The sequence below is a fragment of the Hyla sarda genome, unplaced genomic scaffold (assembly GCF_029499605.1).
Source record: "Hyla sarda isolate aHylSar1 unplaced genomic scaffold, aHylSar1.hap1 scaffold_58, whole genome shotgun sequence".
In the NCBI taxonomy this organism is placed as follows: Eukaryota; Metazoa; Chordata; class Amphibia; order Anura; family Hylidae; genus Hyla; species Hyla sarda.
The window spans coordinates 133,109-140,865 of NW_026610592.1; positions in this window are offsets into that span (position 1 = coordinate 133,109).

Genomic DNA, 7,757 nt, shown 5'->3' on the forward strand with positions numbered 1-7,757 from the left:
AGAGATCCACTGGTGGAAGAAAGGCACGGAAAAGCAGTGTGGAGATGTGGTCGGAGAGTGGGCCCGGCGAGTCCAGTTCCACGTACTGCTCCCGCATGGCCGCAAGGTTTGCGGAGTACGAGCAGTGCGGCAAGGAGCTGAGGATGGCCAGAGAGGATCTGCGTGCGACCCAGAGTCTGATGAGTACCGGATCCAGAAAGAGCAAGCCAGAACTGAAGAAGAGGATAACATCGCTGAAAGGCGAGATTGTGAGGCTGGAGGCGAGGAGAGCGGAGATACTGGAGGGGAGCGGTCTCTTCAAGGAGAAGCTGATCAACAGCAATCGGTTTGCTGCCACGAAATCCCCAGGTAAGGTGGAGGTGGATGATGGGGAGAGTAGTGGCGGCGAAGATAGTGAGGATGGTGGTGAAGAGGAGAAGATGGAGGAAAGTGTGGGAGTTGTAGCTACTCCAGGTGACACCCAGACCCAGGACAGCTACATTGAGGCTGGACAGGTGGCACTTCCGCCAAGCGAGAGTGAGGAGGATGACGTGGAGGGTGGGGCTGGGGGTCTGCTGAGGGCAATTGTGATGCAGGAGTCCCCAGCCCACCTCCAGAATTTCACCTTTGGGGACGAGGAGTGTGAAGATGTGGTGGTCAAGCAGAGGTCCAAGAAAAGGAAGACAAAGGAGACGGTACAATATGTATTTGTCCCCTTCCAGCAGTCTGGGCCAGCTGCAAAGCTGGTTCAGGCTGCGGGCTCCCCCAAACTGCCAGACCCCGTTCCTGTGGTGGAGCGGGGCCAGCACGGGGAGTACAGTAAGGCGTCAGGAAAGGCTAAGGGCGCAATAGTTGTGAAGCCCACCCATCCTGTCGGTAGGGAAGGGCAGGATGGGCACATGCCGGGCAGCTCTGGCACTCCAGGACCGCCCCAGGGTGGCAGGGGCCGTGTCCAAGTGCCAGAGGCAAGTTATGCTGCCGTGTGCTCGGGGGGCGGTTCCCCGAGTACTGTGGGCCCTACTGGCGCCGCGGGGCACTCCCCTGTGGGGGGGGGGAGTGTCCGGGCGCCAGAGAGCGTTGAGTCCGTGTGCTCGGGGGGCGGTCCCCCGAGTTCAGTTTGTTCTGCGGGCACTGCGGGGAACTCCCCTGTGAGGGGGGGGAGTGTCCCGGTGCCGGGATCATTGCCCAGTCAGGAGAAGCCATCGTCAGCAGCAGCAGCAGCCAAGCCGGAAAAACAGACTGTAATTAAGCCAGCGGTACTACAAATCCCAGCCAGCCCAGAATCAGTTAGGCAGGGTATGAGTGAGAATGCTGAGTGTAGTAGTGTTGTGGATGAGAGGAGTGTCAGTGGAGTGAATGTTGGTGGGAGTAGTGGTATGAATGGGAAAAAGGATGATGTGAGTGGTGGTGTGAGTGGTGGTGTGAATGGTGGTTCTGGGTCTGGGTCTGGGTCTGGCCCGGCTGCCCCCCCGGCAGTGACTGCTCCTAGGAGCTATGCTAATGTCGCTGCCGGGGGTCCAGGGGGGTCCCCGTCTCCGTCCGTCCCCGGGGGTTACTTGCAACAGCGCCTCCTGGAGGCTCTGCGTAGGGGAGACAGGTCGATCCAGGTAGAGGGAAGGGGTGAGGTCGACCTGTCTTTCTGGATAGAGAGGCACGGTTTGGGGGCTTTCCGAGAGCAGAATGGGGAGGTGGTCTGGTCCCTCCCGACAACCGGGCAGGACAATAACCGCAGGAATGTGGTCCGTCTGATTTGGAGGGGTGAGGATGCGTGCCCACCTCGCGCTAAAGTGGTTGAGCTCCTCCTCCAGATGGAATTCAGGGCGAGTGACATCTTTGCCCTGATCCACCCCTACGGTACGTCCGAGTTTGACGTCAGTTTCGTTCGGCCAGAGGGTCTCGAACTCTTCTGGTCAAACTACGAGGTGGCGAAGAACGAGCCCGGCTGGCGGGATTTTGCCGTAAAGGCAATTTCCCGTCAGAACTCGGTCAAGAAGGTGACCGTTTTGACCCGTAACGAGTCACTTTCTTGTTACGACATCATGACCTGGCTCGGTCGGTATGGGGATGTGACGGACATGCCCAAGAAAAACATTGATGAGCACGGGATCTGGTCCGGGGCCTGGACGTTTTCCGTCAAACTCAGGCGTTCAGGGAGTACGGTTGCCCACATTCCGTCAGCCGCCTTCCTTGGACGTGACAGGATCCAGGTCTTCTACCAGGGGCAGCCTAAGGTCTGTCACAGGTGCGGTAGCCCCACCCATTTTAGCGCAGCTTGTACTGTACAGGTCTGTGCTTTGTGTGGTGGGGTGGGTCATCTGGCCGCATCCTGTAGGCAGATCCGCTGCCATCTGTGTGGTGTCCTCGGGCACCCTTTCAGCCGTTGTCCTAGCGCCTTCGCCCGTGCGGCGGCCGCTCCGGCTGGGGAGAGCTGTGAAGTTGCCTCGGCTGGAGAGGGTACGAGCAGGGATGGGGGCGCACCAGGGCTAGTGAGGAAGAAGGGCCCCGCCAAACTAAGGCGGGAGGAAAATCGGAGGAGGAGTAGGGAGCAGGAGAGTGCCCAAGTGACGGGGGTAGCTCCGGCCCCTGCTCCTGAAGCTGGCCCTGAAATGACTGAAGCCCTGGAGGAGGACGTGCTGGATGAGGAGGTCAGGAGACTGGGCGAAGAGGAAGGCAATATGGCCGACTCTTCCGATTCCTCCCACTATGAAAGTGTGGATGAGGAGAGTGTAGAGAAGGCCAAAAAGAAAGACAAGGGCAAAAGGAAAGGGAGAAAGAAGAGGTCCAAGCCCTCTCTCCCTCGTACTGCGGGCCGGGTCCAAAGCGGAAGCCTGACTGCCCCCCCTCTGGTTGACCTGTCAAACCGGTACCTCGTCCTTGATAACATCTCCTCCCCCTCCTTGGAGGGGGAAGGTGAGGGCGAGGTGCCTAGGGAGAGAGAGCCTCTGGGGGGAACTGGGCCCTGTCCTGTTGAGGCACCTTCCTCAGAGGGCAGGGCTAGACCGGGGTCGGACGGAGACGGGGACCATATGGACCAGAGTGAGTCCAAAAAAAGGGGTAAAAGCGGTCCTGCCCTTTCTTCTTCTTCTGGGGATGAGGGCACGAAGAAGAAGGGAAAGAAGAAACAAAGGTGAGGCCATCTAACTTAATCACCCATGATGGCGGCACTCACCCCATTGACGCTGGCATCCATTAACTGTGCCAGCATAAAGTCTGATACGGCTAGATTCGCAGCCTTTGATTTTCTCGGCCGTGTTGAAGCCGACATTTTGTATCTGCAGGAGACCAGGTTGTCAGATTCAGCCTCCCTGGTAAAAGCCAGAAGAGAGTGGAGGTGCGGTCCCTCCCACTGGTCTCTTGCGGCTGAGCCGTATAGTGGGGTGGCGGTCCTTTTTACCGCTCCGGTTGAATGCCGACGGGTTATTGAGTTAGAAATGGGGAGGTGCCTGATCTTAGATGTCCTCATGAAGGGGCAAGAGCTCCGGCTCATTAACATCTACGCCCCACAAACCAAGTGGGGCCGCAAAGATCTCTTTATGAGGATTAAGCCCTTCCTTTTTACTAGCCGGCAAGTGATTTTTGGAGGGGACTTCAATAATGTCACGAGGTCCCAAGATAGGAGAGGTTCCAATGGTCCGCTGGCTTACGATAGCGTGGCCCTCAATAATATAGTTAGGGAAGCTCGCCTAGAGGACGCCCACATCCGGAGCCCCTCAGGCCACGTGGGTTTCACCTATCATCGAGGTAGCTGCAGGTCTAGGATAGACAGGTTTTATTTAAAGGAGGAAGCCGTCTCTTCCGCAGTGTCCGTGGTTGAGGTGGAATTCTCCGATCACTGTATGATTTTGTTTTCCTTGAATGTTTCAGAGACCCCCCGGATGGGTAAAGGTTATTGGAAGCTGAATTCGTCCCTCCTGGAGGAAGCGGAGATAAGACAGTCCTTTGAGGACTTTCTTCAGAGTCAGGTACCTTTACTGGACTTTTGTAGTAGTAAGTCAGAGTGGTGGGAGATATTCAAGAAGCGGGTTGCGGGGTTCTTCCGCCAGCTCTCGAGCCTCAGGTCCCTGAATAGGTACCGCCTGTATCGGGGTCTGAGGAGGAAACTCGAGCTCCTTGTCTCGACTGGAGGTAGCCGGGAGGATATCTCCAGAGTGAAATCCTTGCTGATGGGGTGTCAGTACGATAGGCACGCATCTTTGGTTTTTGAGAGGGATTACGGGAGGTACCGCTCGCCCGACCCTTACAAGAACTGTAAGATGTCAGTGAGTAGTAAAGTGGTCTCAGGACTGATTGATAGTACGGGATCTCTGAATCGGTCCAGATCAGGGATCCTGGAGGTCGTCAGATCCTTCTACTCGCACCTCTTGGGAAGGAAGGATCTAAATCGAGACGGGATGTCGGCTTTCCTGGCTGAAACTATTCCTGAGCCAGGGGTAGACCCCTCTCTTGATGTTTTGGCAGAAGAAATCAGGGAAGAGGAAGTGAGACTGGCGATCGAGGGGCTCGCCCCCAAGAAGTCGCCAGGCCCGGATGGCTTAACATCCGAGTGGTACAGGACCTTTAAGGAGTCTTTAGCTCCCCTCTTGACTGAGGTATTCAATGAGTGTCTCTCCTCGGGCACTCTACCAAAGTCAATGAGGAGGTCAGCCCTGATTCTTCTGTCAAAGGGTAAAGATCCTAGCCGGATTGAGAATTGGAGGCCCATAGCTCTTCTCAATACGGACAGGAAGCTTCTGGCCAAGATACTGTTTAATCGGTTGGTGAAGTTTGCACCCCGGCTCCTTTCGGGGGCCCAGCACTGCTCTGTTCCGGGCCGAAGCACCTTAAGTGCTGTCCTCAGTGTCAGGGAGGCAGTGGAGCGGAGTAGTGCGGGTCTCTGGAAGGGGTACATGCTGTCCTTGGATCAGGCCAAAGCATTTGATCGGGTGAACCACGAATACCTCTGGTCTGTCCTCCTGAGATATGGCTTACCGAGTACTTTTGTGAATTGGCTTGTCACCTTATATGCAGGGGCAGAGAGTTTCCCGCTGGTGAACGGTTGGTCTGGCCGCTCTTTTGAGGTGGGGTCCGGAGTCCGTCAGGGTTGTCCTTTGAGCCCGCTGTTATACGTGTTCGCAATCGATCCCTTCGTCCGGAGGGTAGATTGTGGGCCGTTGGCGGGAGTCGGGATGACTCTGGCGGAGCCGGATGTCGCCCAGAGAGTGGTGGCGTACGCTGATGATGTCACTATTTTCGTCTCCTCACGGGAGGAGGTCGATGTGGTGATGTCAGAGGTGGACCGCTACTCGGAGGCATCCGGGTCCAAGATCAACCGGGATAAGTGTGAAAGTCTCTGGCTGGGAGGGGGAGATCCCACGTTTGATCTCCCTGACACCCTTCCAGGGCTCCAAGAGTCAGCAAAAATTCTGGGCATCACATTCGGCCAGGATGATTATCCCACCAAAAACTGGGATGGTAAGCTCCAGGATGCCACTCAGAGGGTGAACCAGTGGAAGGGTTGGTCTATGACCCTCAGGGAAAGGGTACACCTGATCAAATCGTACCTGCTCCCCTTGTTTATCTATCTGGGCAGTGTATGTATCTTACCAGAGGCTTACTACACTAGGGTCTACAGCCTGTTTTTCCAACTGTTATGGGGGAACAGGTTGAACCTAGTCAAGAGGGAGGTTACGTACCGCACGAGGAGACTAGGGGGTTTATCTATGGTAAACCCCGTGGTGTTCTTAACGAACACCTTCTTGAAAGCCAACATTGCAAACCTCTGGAAAGAGAGGGCTCCTCCGTGGGTACTCTCCTGCAAGGAGTGGTTTCGGCCTTTCTTCCAGGAATGGGAGACAGGAGGGCAAGTGAAGGACCTCCGTACACCACATGGATATCTTCCGGCTTACGCTACCCCGACTCTGAAGGCGATACGTCGGTGGGGTCTGGGAGTGTGGGAGATCAGGACCCAGTCAAGGCAGTTCCTTGACAAACGGGTTCTGTTGACCCACTTCCAGAAGCCTCTGGCGCTCAGGGACTGCCCAGGTCGGGATCTGAGGGAGGGGTTGTATCTTTTAAACATGAAAAGGATCCCCCAGAAGTTTTGGGACTTGGCCTGGCGCTGCTTTCAGGGGAAGCTATGTGTAAGGGACAACCTGAAGTACAGGAACTCTGATGACCGGGGATGTCCCCGAGAAGAGTGTGGGGACACGCTGGAAAGCATGGACCACTTCCTGCTTCATTGTCCCTTTAACATAGGGGTCTACAACAGGGTGGGCGCTTCCATCGGCTGGAGTCAACTTGCCGGCCTTGCCTATCCGGAGTGGGCTTATGGGGCATTCAGGAACCTGGGTGGCCGAGATCGGGGCACTTTATTTTTAGTCAGTTTAGTGGTTAGGTACTACACGTGGAACGCACGGTGCTTAGTGTCGACCCAACAGAAAATCCTCTCCGAGGTGGAGGTCTGTAGGAACATCACCGGTGACCTCGGGAAGATCAGGTCTTTGGAGTATGGCAGTCTTGGTACCAGTAGGGCTTCTCTCCTGTGGAGAGGTTTCTCATTTCATGTGCCCTAGGTACTAAACCTTTTGGGTAGAGTACCTTTTATTTTTGGTTAGGGGCAGTGTTATAAGGGTAGAGATAGGGTGAGGGTAGGGTCAGATTTATTGTAGGGATAGAATTAGGGAGAATTGTAGGGGGAGTTAGGGAAAGAGTATAAAATGATTTATGTATCAGGTCTGCCATCCTTCTCCCTGGTGGTGGGCTGATGCATGTGCACATTAGCTTTTTGTTTTGTTTTCAATTTACATGGTATGAAGGGCTTACAGGCAACCAAACTTGGGCCTAAAGGGGGTGGTGGTTCAGAATGTATAAGTTTGTATATAAGTTGGTTGGGAGGAGTGTTAGGTGGGGAGGGTGTATTTGTGGGTGGTGGTTTTGTGGTGTTTTGGGGACCTGACATGGGTCAGTTAAGGACTGGACTTTGAGAACTGTATGGACGGTATGGACTCTGACCCATGTACAGGAGGGGTGGTGTGGGTGAGGGGACAGTTTTAGTGTAGGTGTTTTTCTGTTGTTTTTTGTAGTGTATTAACTATATTTTTGTACATTTTCTGTGATTTTGTATATATTGTGTTTTGTATATATTGTGTTTTGTATTTATATTGTTTTATATTATATAGTGTATAGTGGCAGTCGGGCCAGTAAAAATGAAAAAAAAAGCGGTGTCATATGTGTATGTATATGTATATATATATATATATGTATATATATGTATATATATATATATATATATATATGTGTGTGTGTGTTTGATTGTGTATATGCATGTACACATGTTTGTGTATATTTTTTAATTTATTTTATTTTTTTTTTTTCCCTCCTTCGGGGAGCTGCTCCCCTCCGGTGTCTCTGCTCTCCTCGCCTCCGGCATCGCGGTATCGCTTTTCGGCGGTGTTGTCCTTTTCTTCAGTTCTGGCTTGCTCTTTTTGGGTCCGGCGCTCGCCGGTTTCTGGGTTGCGCGTGGATCCTCTCTGGCCGTCCTCGGCTCCTTGCCGTGCTGGGCATGCTTTGCGGGCCTTGCGGCTGTGCGGGGGCAGTGCGTGGGACTGGGCTTTTTGGGCCCTCTCTCCGGCCGCGTCTCCGTGCTGCTTTTCCTTGCCCTTCTTTCACCGGTGGATCTCTGGCTGTGAGGCAGAGCGTAGTTTTTTCACAAGTTGTGCTGAGCAATTTATTTATATATTATTATTATTCTTTTTTTTTTTTTTTTTTTTTCTTCCCCCCCGTGGTAAGGGTAATTTTTA